This window comes from Papilio xuthus, unplaced genomic scaffold (genome assembly GCF_000836235.2).
Source record: "Papilio xuthus unplaced genomic scaffold, Pxut_1.1 DF828258.1, whole genome shotgun sequence".
Classification (NCBI taxonomy): domain Eukaryota; kingdom Metazoa; phylum Arthropoda; class Insecta; order Lepidoptera; family Papilionidae; genus Papilio; species Papilio xuthus.
The window spans coordinates 2,214,482-2,229,536 of NW_013530391.1; positions in this window are offsets into that span (position 1 = coordinate 2,214,482).

The following is a 15,055-nucleotide window of genomic DNA, read 5'->3' on the forward strand; positions in this document are numbered from 1 at the left end:
GGCAAGAAAACTAAATGCTGTAAAATTCCATTGCAATGTATTCCAACAGAAGCGATCTTCGAAATTTATTATACCTGCAGTCAATCAGAATCAATAATAATTAGTTACTTTAAAAATATTTTAGCAATGTGGTCAAAATAAAACTTTGCCGTAAATAAATGTTTCGACTATCACTGCTAATGCCAACACAGATTATGTCATATTACGCAAAAACAATCTTTAATTTTGGTATGAAAATAACCAAAAATTTGGTTATATTTCACAACCATTTTAATATGCCGCTTAAATATTTATATAAAATGGGAAGCATAGAACCTCAATTAATGAGACTTTGATAGAAGCTGAATCATTATAGAAGTTAAATTGCTTTCATTTTAAAAATTCGGTAAAATACGGTTCGCAGAAACTTGTTTAAAATTCATTTCAAAACTTCTCTAAGTCGTATTTTCTTTTTTATTTTATTTCAGCTTTTTTACCAGTGCTTATTGTTTACACGTAATTTATAATTTTGAAAGCACAGTGCTTCAAATCTCAGACGACTTGAGCCCTATTCAATTTCAGTTCATCGAATGTTTGTGGATAAAAACTATATTTATCCATATGATTCTCATCAGACTCTACAGTTTGGTTTACAAATTTTTGCATGAAAAACCTGATTTACGAAAATAAACCAGTAATATTGTTTCCTTATCCTTAACTGTAAAATGTGATGTTTTAAGAATAAGATAGATAGATAGAGTTTTAAGAATTAAAAATACTCAAATTGTGATTTTAAATTTAATATTCTGGTATGTGAAATTAAAAAGCTGTTTTAGATTATTCGATTTTCAGTTGTCTATTTCGTGGAACCTTGAATGTGAAGCTTTCAACTTGATTACGTGGAATAAAGCTCTCTCGATCTATTCCAGTTTATGTACCCACGTGCTGCACATTTAAACGAGATGTTCTTGAGGAAAAGCGATTACATGCACTCAGAGTGTAACCTGCAATACATTCCTAGCTTTCCAACTCTGAATCATTTTTCTTTATTACATTTTTTATTTAGCATTTTATTTGCTCATTCACTAGGAATATAATGCTATAAGATTGAAGAACATCAATTCAGATCAGCTTCTATAATTGTTCTTAATTCGATTTTAAAAATTCGATAATATTCTTAATTTAAAAATATTTTAAGTTCCTATAAAGATTTATTACAACTAAATGCTTCCCCTTTTATGAATGCATACGAAATACGATGATATGTCAGAAATTGGAGTATTCAAGCCGTCACTAACTCTGATTATTTTTTACGTAATATTTTACTACTTTACTTTACTACACATATATATTTTTCTTTCACTCCGTCATAATGTCATACAGTTTCTTCAATACGAAGCATTTTCTTATTGTAAACGAAGAACAAGCTATGATTAGAGAAATTGGTATTTCGAAGTTCAATCTGACTTTGTTTGCTCTTGCGAGTAGCTTTGACAACGTATACCAAAGACTATCAAACGCACAACTGGAACCATTGCATCGGCCAGTACACTTTGACAAATGTTTGATTTTGAGACAGAACAGTGAACTCTGGTGCTGAGATGTAAGTGAAAGTTTTGTATCGAGTAGAGAGAGAACATGTTAGCATCAATATTCACAGAATATGATTTCCCCTTCAACTAATATTTTTAAATGTTCCATTTCTCTGTTAGTAAAATGCAAATATTGAGGTCTGTGTGTCGCTCTACGCTCTAGGGGAATCAGATTTCACTAGACATGATTTTTTTTGGAGTTTTTTTAGTTCGCATATATTTATTATTATATTTTTAATCTTTATTTCAAGTTGTAAAGAAAGAATAAAGCTTAGCTAACTGCCGAACCGGAAATATAATATCCTTAAGTGAAATGTAAATTACATTATGTATTCGCTAAATCGTTTTCCTTTCCACGTAAAAGTACTTCGATTGTTTCAAGGATCTTTTTAAGTGAATTGCTTAATTCAAGAGCAAGGATAACTTAACAGCTAAATGTTGCTCTACCGATGTAACTTATTATACACTTGAATGTTACTGTTACAGCGGCCATTTACTTAATGCTACTAAGGGTCTAACCATTAATTAAATTTTTTGAAAAAATTGAAAAAAGAAGATAAAAATAAATATAATATTGACATTCTCTTCAGTATTTATAGTGGAGAACTTTAATATCGCATTCCATCGGATATTGTTCCGGAATGCTCGTCGACGACTCTCCACGGCCATTAATATGACATACATATTTCACGGATATTGGCTGCACATATTTATTTATAGAAATATGCTATCGACTTTATTAAAATGTTAAAATAATGTATCGCTAACATTTTAATAATTTGAAATTCTGCATATTTTACGACGTATACTTAGATTATAAATCGCCCGTTTCTTACGTATTTTGCTTTATGAAGTAAGGAAGTATTTAGTTTTGAAAATATCTTTGCATATCACATGACAAATTAAAATTTATTCCTTCAATGAAACATTAAGATGTAATTAAAAAGTTTTCATTGAATCTCACAATGAATTGGTAATAAAATCAATTGAAAATATAATTTTAATAGCTTTTACATTACACATGAAAAAAGGAGTTAACTTGTATGGCAAATTGGCCCCGTATTTCTTATTTACAGTATTAACGCCGGCAATTAGTACTAAGAGGAAGTTAATAGACTTCGCTTAAGTAAGGCGCAGCATCGTAAACGTCTTCTGTGTTCTCTTAAAACTAACTACAATCACAGCTTTACATTTAATGAGTAAAATAAATTTAGATTTTTTTTCATGTGTAAAATAATCGTTTAGTAATTTGAATGCGTAAAATAACAACAAACCTAATTAAAAACACTAAACTAACTACATATGTGTTGCCAGCCTTTAATATTTATTTATTATTTAAAATATTTTTTTAATATATTTAGAAAATTAGGTGAAGGAGGAGTAACCTCAGTAATTTTTCTGTTTCTTACATTATTTTAAAATATGTCATTTATTAACATAAAGTTTATAAATATAAAAAGCCTACCTGGGATTAATCATACTAATGCATCTGCATATTAAAAACACTTCAATTTTCGTTTACTTTTTTAAAAATACTCTCGTATCATACGTACGATGTCAAAATATGTACTTTCCAGGAAAAAAAACCGTTTCATTGTTAGTAAAAAAATTAATTCTTAAAAATGTAATTTTGACTCGGTGAGGTAAATTAATAAAGTCTCAATTTCTTTCTTCCACCTAACATTTTTTTACTGTAAATATCTTACTTATATTATAAATGAGTGGTTTGGATGCATGGATGTTTGTTACAAGGTATCTCTGGAACATAGCGTGGAAGAACACCTAAGCTTTAGTTTATTAATTAGTTTTTTAATTCTGCGCGGACAGAGTCGTGGGCGACAACTAGTTTAAAATAAACTACGCTAATATTACACATCATAGTTTGCATTTATGAGTATATATTTTTATTAATACGTCATAAACATTTTGCAAGCTATGATAATAAAAGTTCACTATCGTAAACCTCCCTTATCGTTATATTAAGGCGACGTTCTTTCTTATTTTTTTAAGATAAAGCCAATAAACATTTTTATTGTTATGTTTGCCACTTCATGAAAATATTCACAGTTTTATGATTACGATTGTGTTCTTTCTGCGTGTCATCTATAAAATATTTTTAATTCAAACGGTAAAACATAACTCTTACCTTAGATTTCTGAGGTCAAAATCTCTGTAGAAAACATATCATCCCTGTCATTATCTAGAAAAAATTAGAGGTAAAAATATGTTTTAAACGGGAGTTTGGTCTCAAAAACTCACGGTTACTATGTATTAAACTATTTCTATCATAACATGTCAAAACCCTTATATAAAAGCGGAATTTGGGCTGGGAAACCCACTATTAATTAGAAAACGTGTTTATTTTACAGTCATTTCTAAATTCCCTATACGTAACCTCAATAAAACTGTTTACGACGTCACGTTCACCGTCTAGTACAGACAGAGGTGACAAACTTTAATACGACCGCAGGAGCTTGTTTACGACACCAAACTTGTCCTGAGAATATTATCAACTGTGAAACTCGCTCAGTTATCTAAAGGTCCAACTACGTGAACTTTACTGGATAATATTTCCACTATACGGTGTGAGAAACTTAATTATAGTAGTGAATAAAAGTGATTTTGCTTTAAAAAAATAATTAGCCTTTGTGGTCTTCCAGATCATGTTCTATATCTATGACAAATTTCATCTAGGTCCGTAAAACCGTTCTGGAGATACCTTCCAACAAACATCCATCCATCTAAACATTCGCATTTATAATATTCGTAAGAAATAATATATAATGACAATAGTAACTATTTCTAACTAACATAGTCACCGTTGAAATTATCTTTACTTTATTTAGAAAAAAAAAGAATTTCGTATTTTTTTTGCTAAATATACCTCAAATAGTAATAGTCCTGTGCAACAAACAATGTATCATTATTCCAACAAACTGAATTTAGAACATTTTCTTAATGTTTTCAGTGTATCATTTTTTAACATAATGTACGGTTGAGGGATAACAGAATGTGACGCGACGCGGTCGATATTACCGGACCCTAATGTTCGAAACCGACATAAGGGTGGTGTCCCTAAAGAATAAAGCCCAACTGTTTAAAATAAAATACATAGCGAAACAACTCTTTATATATTTATATCATGTATATTTTCAACATTAAAATAAGCGAAGTTATTACATAGTAACTCGAAAAAATTGGTACCAGAGTTATACGTTAAGTCAAACATGCTCCGTGGTTTATTAGATTAACTACTAATTATTAACTAATGATAAGTCATATTAAATGGTTGTTTCTTAGTGTGAAATTTTCTTACTAAATCTACACTTAACTGCTCCTTTATTGAATTAAACGTCCCTGTATTAATTTAAATATGTTTAGGTCAAACTTTTTATTATACACTTTTCTTGATAAATATATCGATAAAAATGAGTACACAAGGTTTTCAATAAAGACGGAATTGTTTTTTTTGTGAACAATGCGATCTATCTTTCAGCTTTATTCATTGTGAAAGTAAGCACTCGCTTACCTTAAAGGTATTACACTGATAAAGAAAAAAAACGGTTTGTTGAAATTTATAGTACTCGGGTTTAGATTCCGCAGTGGGATCTGATATTTTATAAAATATTGTCGTAAATTGTTATTAGGTTATTTAAAACGTAAGAAAAAAATAATTAACTATTTATAGTATAAGTTATAAAGTTACAAGAGACTAGTTATGAAACAATTATATCTTATATATAAAATTCACGTGTCACAATTTTCGTTCCCATACTCCTCCGAAACGGCTTGACCTATTCTTATGAAATTTTGTGAGTCTGAGAATCGGCCAACATCTTTTTTTAATCCCGCACGGAAGGAGTCGCGGGCGACAGCTAGTATTTTATATAAATGCTTGTCTGAAAAAGTATGTGCACATTTTTGAAATTACATTTGTCGTTGTACAATTGAATATAAATGCAACGCAGTGAAAACGCAATGTCGCTAATTGGACAATACGGGACTTTGTGAATACGCGACACACAATACGCGTCCGGTCATGAACTGTAACAATCGTGCCTGCTTTTTATCAAAAGACAATCGATAGTACCAGAAAAAATCAAACCGACTTTTTCAATCTCAAGGTTAGAATCCAAATCTACTTACCAACACAATCCGTGTTAGTTGTTTTTGAGTAAAAAAATAAATTTAAAATTCTAATAACTAATCTACTCGTCCACTGTAGAAGCAACTCCGCAACTCAGCAACTTTTTCTCTGATGAGTGTGTGTACCAGAGGCCTAATTTTGGTACCCTTTACTTATAAGGAAAGGATGCGATGTTTAGGAAGGGAAAATAACATCTGAGCGTCTCCTTCTTGTTTGATTGAAAGCAGGCAGCGCATCCGCAATTGCGGATATATATTGGCAGTTTTCATTTCGCTATTTCGGCGAATTCAAGTCACCGTTCGCTCTTTTGCCGCCTTTTGATGTATAAAATAAAACCTAAAACAATTATGTTGCATTTGTTATTGAAAATATTGCTACCTGAACAATACAGCACTTATGTTGCTTATTTTAACTGACAGATCTGCAGAGTGGCTTTGGCAATATTAATATAAAGAGCATTTGCATAACTAATTATATCATTGATAACACGTCATGTATACAAACGACATGTTAACATATTGAAACACAAATTATGTATATTAAGTAAGCGTCGGTGGCTTAGGATCAAGCACTTGAATTGCAATCTGCAGGCCCTGGGTTCGTATCCCGCCATAGACCAATGCGTTTTTCGATTTACATATGTACATCTAGCCAACGTTCTTACGGTGAAGGAAAACATTGTGATGCAACCTGCACATATCTGAAAAGAAATTCAAAGATATGTGTGAAGTCAACCAATCCCGTTTGGGCCAGCGTGGTTGACTATGGCCTAGTCACCTCTAACTTAAGGCAGGCTCCGAACCCCTCAGTGGGGACGTATAGTGAGCTGATGATGATATATAAAATAAAATAAGCCAAAATGAGAAAACACATTTTTTTTTATCTCCAATATATTTATCAAACACACGATACAAGTTTTATTTAATGTTCCCATAATTGTACGTAGACTCAGTGTAATAAAGAATAAAAAGGTTCAATTTGATGAGAGAATATTCATAAGATAATGTGCCTAATTTGATATTGCTTTGTATACTCACATAAATGCTATTTATAGAAATTCTTTGTTGCCATACAAATAGTCCAACTCTATCGTACGAATTAAGTACGGCTTTGTTATTTGCTATTGTACTGTGAACTAAATTGTACGATTAAGCTTACCCAAAAGTTTACATGAGCGTATTAGAATATGTAATGTGCTTTAAAAACCCAATTCTACACGTAAATTACGTATAATACTATTATTTACTAACGCTATTTTCTTTGGTATTTGTATCGGTGACCGAATTTAGCATGTTGCATGTTTTCCATGAAAATTGTCACTTAAAAAACAAGTGCGCTACGCGACACAACGTGCTATTTCAGTATAAATGTTGGTACATTAATCCTAAATGTACGCCCACATCAGCTGTTTTTACTCGTAATGAGGACGGTCGCCTGTCACTGTCACCTGACTATGGTCGACATTTACATGTACATCCCCAAAAAATATTCTTGCTATGAGACGATTTTATCCGTAACAGGCTATACCCATGCGACACAAGTTGATACTAAAACAAATTGTCTGGACAGGTTTGATTTTTTAATTCGTTAGTGTTTTAAATAGCGTTTAAAGGACAGTCTGTTAAGAATTAAAAACTATGTTTGACATAGGACATGATTAATTAATTGAAAACTAAAGCTATCTATCAAATATATGCATAATAAACAAGACTATAATCCTCCAGGATTTGAACTCCATTAGCAATAATTTCCTCATTTAGTCTACGCATGAATATGGTACTCGTAATATCGCATTAATATTTAAATCAAATTCAAGTACATACCTAGAAAGAATTCATAAATTAAAGATTGTCCTTCGAGTTTTCGTAGTTATAAAACTTTAACTAAAACTATAAATAATGAGCGTCGGTGTAGCTCAGGAGTCAAGCACTTGACTAGCAATCTGCAGGTCCAGGGTTCAAATCCCGTCATGTACCAATGTGTTTTTCGATTTACTGATTTACATATATACATTTATCCGACGTTCTTACGGTGAAGGAAAACATCGTGATGCAACCTGCACATGTCTGAGAAGAAATTCAAAGATATGTGTGAAGTCAACCAACCACCACTTGGCCAGCGTGGTTGACTATGGCCTAATCACCCTTAATTAGGGTAGGCTCCGAGCCCCTCGGTGGGGACCTACAGTGAGTTAATGATGATGATGATAAATCCTCGCGTATACTTAAGTTTTTGACTAACTAACTCTTGTTACAATATAGACCTTTTTAGTACTTGGGTTATGGTTATGGTATGGTATGGTATGGTATGGTACTACGGCCATGGTTTACCAATCCTTATCTTTACTTCCTTACAAATATTGTAAATACGAAAGTAAGTTTGTCTGTCTGTCTGTTCATTTTTATTGGCAGGTCGCTTATGTTATAAGGAGAAACTTAGGCTACATTTATTTCAGAAATTATTATAGAAAAATAAAGTAATGTTGCTATGTTCAAGTACTGTCCAGTACCGAACGCAGCTCAAAGACAGTATTTCACGAGGACGAAATCGCGGGCACATCTAGTTCAAATATGTGTAGGTAAGAAGTATCTTTTAATCCTCATGTTTTATTCGTGTTTATTGCATTTAATAACAAACCGAGATTCAAGTTAAGTTATCATTTCTATGGTGTTTAAAATTGAAAAGCACTAAACTTATTTGTGAACTTTGATACCGAGCATTCATATAATTTTCAATAAAAGTGTTTTTGAACTTGATTTATTGCAGATTGGTTTTTCAAATAACTTCGGGGCATAAATCATCCAGCTAGAGATCGGAGGTATTTTTGTTGGTCGTAAATCAATACAACGCAATTCCCTTATTTGTAAGTTGGCAGTGGAGCAATATTTGTTTTGTCTCGAAGCTGGAAAGCACTTCGTTCGCAATGGAAATGTGAAAACCAACTTTATTTCAGAATGAAGGATAAGGGAATTTCAGCGAATTATTGATTACGATTACAGAAAATTAAATATACTAACTAATAAACTAAAATAAAAATAACGTTTTAATTAAATCACTATATTTAATTGTTTAATTTAGTAAGATTAACTTCTAATATAAAAACGGCTAAACGTATATATATATAACATATAGCCCATCGGGGGCCGAATATACGTGAGTGTTTAGCCGTTTTTATATCAGTTTTAATAATGTGTCACGAAAGTTTGAATAATTAAGATTAACTTCATTATTACAAAATTTAGTTTAATTATTTGGTAAAAATAAAGCAACGCAATTATTTAAGGTAACAAGAAATAGCCAACGTCTATTTCTTGTTAACATAAATATCTACATTCATTTTAAATACACGGAAGTAATTTTGTTTATTACCTGTTTTGTTCATTGTAATGTGTACATCGGCGGTAATGCGAGCCTACGGCTGGCTTTTAAAATATGAAGTATTAGCTGTTGCCCGCGACTCCGTCTGCGCCAAATTAAAAAAAAAATAAGTAGTAGCCTACACGATTTGAATGGATCTTGCTAAAATTAGGCATACATTCTATACGTATGCCTAATTTTAGCAAGATCCATTCAGTTTTTAGATACAATCGAACAAACATCCATCCATCCATCCATCCATGGAAACATTCGCATTTATAATATTACTAAGATACGAACTACAAACGGTCAAAACATATTTTTTTCTCCATATTTTACAATCTTTCGCTGGCTTAAAAACAATTGCGTACCAGTATGATAAAAGTCGGTTGAAAAACTACCACTATTTCGGTTTCCAATCAAAAATCACTCCTATTCTAAAGTATTACAATTTCTGTTCAGTCAACATAGTTCGGCCCTTTTATCGCCCATGCATTGCTATGAAAAAAAAAACTATGAAAAAGCCCTTGGGATGTTCGAGTCTGATTAATGAGGCGGGCTAGACGAAGACTGATGCATTTCTTTTTCTAAACACGTATTATAGTAAACACTATGTTTGTTTTCTTATGTGTATAAAAGAAAACTAAATCTAAGCGTAAGGCAAAAATTATTTCTTTTTTTTATTAAAAAACAATTGATTGTTTTAGAAAATAATACCCAAAAGTGCAATTAAATAAATTATAAAGTTAAATGAAGGACGGTAATGAAACTACTTCTTTTAAAAAAAAGTATTTCCCAAGTTCAATTGATAGAAATCCTATTTAAATCTCGAAACAAAGCAAATTGACATTTATTAAAGCAAATTGACTTTTCTGCCGTATACATTATCATGGAGCTCGCACAGATTTGCATGGTCATGCATAAACATGTTGCAACTTTCATGCATAAAAACAACACTTCTTTGTTTGTTTTACTTTCATACTGTTATTTAGTCTATTGTTGAAAATATTTACGGTTTAGTTTGCAATTAAGGATAACTACGTTACACATTATTCTGATTACATATTTGGAAAAATTCTTGTTTAAAATGTTTATTATGTGGGTGGTGAAATACCCCTTGAAACCACCTCTGGATACCTCCCGAGAGTTCAAGTTTACGATAGTAATTTTACTTCAGACTATAGCCATTCTATGTAGTTTACGAGCCCACTGACATTCAACTGCATAGTTTATTTAGGGTTATAGAGGGTTGATGTTCAACTCACAGTCTTAATAAAGAGACGTGTAGACTATTAACACGTTACGCTTGCTGAAATGTAGGTATAGGGTGTGCTTACGCCTCGCCTCAGGACGTTGTGGTTTAATTAAAATTTACTTCATCAGACACGCAAACTAATCTCGCACTGACGCGATTTACGGAACATCCTATAAATTGAGAAACTCGACTAGTATAATATTTAGAATATGGATGTTGGCAAGTACAGATTGCAATTTCATCATGAGCTCACTATACATTTTTTTTGTTATATCATAAGGTGGCAAACGAGTGAGCGGCCACCTGAAATCGCTGAAATAGCGAGGTGACCGTTGGCCATAGACATAAGCAATTGCATATGCGTTGCCTACCTTTGATCGACGGAGGAGAGGATGCACAGAAAGAAAATATTTTCCCTTTCAATACATCCTCCACATCCCTTCCTTTCCTTATAAGAAAAAGGGTGGGAAGGGTAAGAGGACTAAATTGGGCCTCCGGGACGCACACTCATCAGACGGAACGCGGAATTGCTTCCACTTCACGCCTGTCTTCTGTGTGGTCGTGGTATTTCACCGGGCGAGCCGGGCCAATTCGTACAAAGATGTTAAAGCGGGCTCTACCACTGTTAAAACTCTTCACACTGTGGGGCTTGGAGGCTGCCCCATGTAATGGGTGACAAGGCCATAGTCAACCACACTGGCCCAGGGAGGGTTGGTTATCTTCACACATATCTTTTGAATTTCTTCGTAGATATATGCAGGCAATTTTGCAATTTGCAATCTAAAAATTGTCTCTATTGTTAGTCAGATTATGTAGGTAAAAAAAACAGTTATATAGATCATAGCGAACTTGTGCACTTTTAAAATATAATAGTATTTATATTTATTCATATTCGAATTTAAAATAGAACCTTTCTATCCAATTTGAAAGGCAAACAAGTCTGCAACGTGATTTCATTTGAAGTACGCGCAGCTCTTCAGACTTTTTGATCAATTCCGAGCAAGTACGAAAGAAGAAGCTCTTTACAAATACTTCAGTACTAACTTAATAATGTATTTTTCGTAAAATACATTACGTTACGTAGGAAAATCGTGAGTTTATCCTGTTTGTGAAGATTATGAGAAAACTACGAAAATTCATTTTGCACTGCCAATAAAAATTATTGACATTATCATTGTAAATATTTCTACTAAAATTACATTTACTTGTTAATAAACTCTCAACGTCTCAGGTACTTCAGTAGAGACAAGACAATGTCTTCTTAAAAGCTACGCCATTAGTTACAAAAATACTTTAATGTTGGTAGGCTTTTATTCAGCGCTACTTTTGTAATTATTATTTCATGAAGTATTCTTAAAAGCTTTCTCTTGTTGCGCATTTCTGATATTCTTTGTTATTCACATTGCAAATTTATATATAAATATTGTATCAAAAATAATACTTTGATAGTGTTAAAATCTAAGTCATATTAAGCTATTGTAGTGCTGAAAAAATTATTAATTTTCATAAAATTAAGGATTTTTCAAATATTTATAATGAAATTTTCTAATCAAAATCTACCAAGTCTAATGTTATATGTCCTCTTTTTTTCTATTCATTTTTTCTGCGTAAAAAGCAATGATTTTATCTTTTAATTTACCATCTAGTCCTATATTCTGAGATATTCGAAAGATCAACTTACATACTAACGACCTTACGCAATGAAAACGTTTGATTTTCATGCATTCAAATAGCTAATTAATGAAATGCGAAATCAGATTAAAATAACATGACACTATGAATAAGAAATTCTTATATCTAACATTTGCATCAAGATTAATGTGAGCGGGGTAACCCGAATCACATTATAACATACGCGCCTTTCGCCGACCCATCTCAATGACGGCTTGTACAACATTAACGTGATAATGTTTACATCGTTGGGTTTTACGATCTCTACACTACCTTCATCTCACGCCTTAGTTAAACGAAGTTCGTTAGCAAAAACCCTTCTGGCTTACAGTCGGTATAAATTGGCTTCTCGTATAAACATGATAAGATTTACGAACCAACCACCTTCGATGTAAATTTAATTAGCAAAAAACGGTGATTTAGAAGGATTCGGGAAGATTTCTACTTTGTTATGATTTGAAAAATGTAATTTAAAAAAATATAATTTTAATGTCTTATTGTTTTCATAATATTATAACAGATGGCGCTATAAATACAATAAAGAGAATGGATTTATAGTATCTTAGTAATATGTACCCTAGATCTGTAGACATTTTGGCACAGTAAAGATATGGGGCTCTCTTCGTACCATTTTTAATATCATGTCTTAAAGTAATTTCTAGATAAATAGATAGTCTGTTTTTAATTTTTATATGAAGACTTATGATATTTATTATAAGATAAAATCATTTTACAACAGAAATCTTCTATTCCGTGTAACGGAGATTACTCACCACCAGGTTGTCTTTCTAAGCACTAAAGGGAATATCGAAGAGTTACTGAGATTCAATCAGATTCCAAAAATATTCCATTTGGGATTTGTATTTATTCCAATAGATTTTCATATGACTTACTTGACTTGACTTAAAGTCCTATGTCCCCGTAGTGGAGCAGAGGGCGTCCACAGATTTTCATATATTCATTCAAAAATCATAGCACGTCAAAATTGGTTATATGTTGAACATTGTGTTCAATAAACATACAGCATACTATACCTACCTGTATTAAATTTCAATAAGATATGTTGAATTGTTGCAAAGTACATAGCAAATATGTAAAAACAAATGTATTCCGAGGGAACTATACGTAGATCCGCTATCATAGGTAGTCTCCGTGTTTCCACACAATGTTTTATATATATATCAAATTTCATCCAGATCTATAAGGCCGTTCCGGAAATACCTAGTAACATCCATCCATCCAAACATTCTCATTTATAATTTTAGTAAAATCGTCGTCTCATCATTTCATTCAAAAAAACGGACAACAATGTATCAATAACGAATAGTTTTTTTGACAGAAATGGACGGCATGAATTGAATATATGTAAAAATACGCAAGTCATGTAAACATAGAAAAAATGTCAAACAAATCGACACATTGAAAATTCGTGTCTTATTCGTGTTCTGTCAAAACTATCTTTTTCTTAAGACGACTTACTTCCTTAAGGCTGCTAATTTTCCATATGATATCTTTTAACGCTAAAATTAATTATCTTTGTCCTCCGTTCACTGGGACAGCGAATTATAAATGGCTATGTTTAGAAGTGGTTTTTCTATCTTAGGCAATAAAGAATAGTTTTAAATTTTTGTTAAAATTAGAAGATCCTACTCATTTTCCCCATAGTGCAAGCTGGCTTAAGCTCCCTTTAGTTGTTTTTATTTGTTAAATCGTTTTCAATATTTTATTACATGACTGATTTATATATTACTAGATTATTATAGACTTTATACAACAACAACAAACAATATAATTCACGCCCGTAAACTAGAGGGGAAGGCAGAGAACACGAACTTCTATTTGGCGACAGGTTCCTCCGCAGTCCACTTCTCGCCCTTCTGGGAGACGGATCGCGACAGGCGGCCAACTGCAACGCCGTATAACTTTATATTATCTTAGTATTGAAATAATTATTATCTTCATATCTTGTAATATTGAATTTTAATTCTAATTAACTTCCTAATTTTTTTCATCCTTAAGTACCTTTTCCTTGAAATAGTAAACACAACACAAAAGAAATTAGCGAAATTCTTTAATCTCTTCACACAAACCCCGCAGTATAATATTAAATCGGCACAACACACATACAGGGAAGTGTTTTTCTTAGTGTTTTTTTTTAAATTCAAATGAGGTTAGTTAGAATGCAAACAAATCAATCACCCTTTAAACGATGGTTCGTGTCTTTATTGTGATTTCATTATAGAAATGGGAAAAATATTGTTTTTTTTTTCATTAGTACCTTTTTCGTTAAATATTTTTTGTACTTCTTCTATCTATTTACTTTTATTTTTTGTATAGAGTAAGACAAACAGGATGTTTCAAAAATATGCAACAAATTAATAGAGGGCCATAGATTGCGGAATACTTGAAAAGGCAATCGTAGTTATAGCAAAACCTCGCGAAAGATGTTATTAGGCACGAACTTAACCATCTCAACTTGTAAATAAGTATATAAACAGTTGTTAGACCAATAGTTGCAACTGACCTACAAACACAGGGCATTTTCTGGGCTGTCAGAGACATTTTCTTCTGATATTTTTTTTCATTGAATCTGCTTTGTATGACTTAAAATATGTCTTATAACGTTAAATTTACTGAATATCGATGCTGACGGCGCTCTTAGAAATGATAATTTGTATGGAGACGACATTAAAATAGGCGATAACTCAGCTATCGCAGGATTGTCTGTCCATTATTTCCTCATAGTTGATGTTTCTACGATATATTTGAAAATTTTTGGCATACTGCATACCACGGCCACTGGTGCGATTTTTAAGTTTTTTTAAGGTCAAAGGTCATAAAAATGAGTTTTTCACATATTTCAGCAAAATGGTAAGTTTTCTCAAAAAGTTCATTATCATCATTATCAGCTCACTATACGTCCCTACCGAGAAGCTCGGAGCCTACCCTAAGTTAAGGGTGATTAGGCCATAGTCAACCACGCTGGCCCAGTGCGGGTTGGTTGACTTCACACATATCTTTGAATTTATTCTCAGATATGTGCAGGTTGCATCA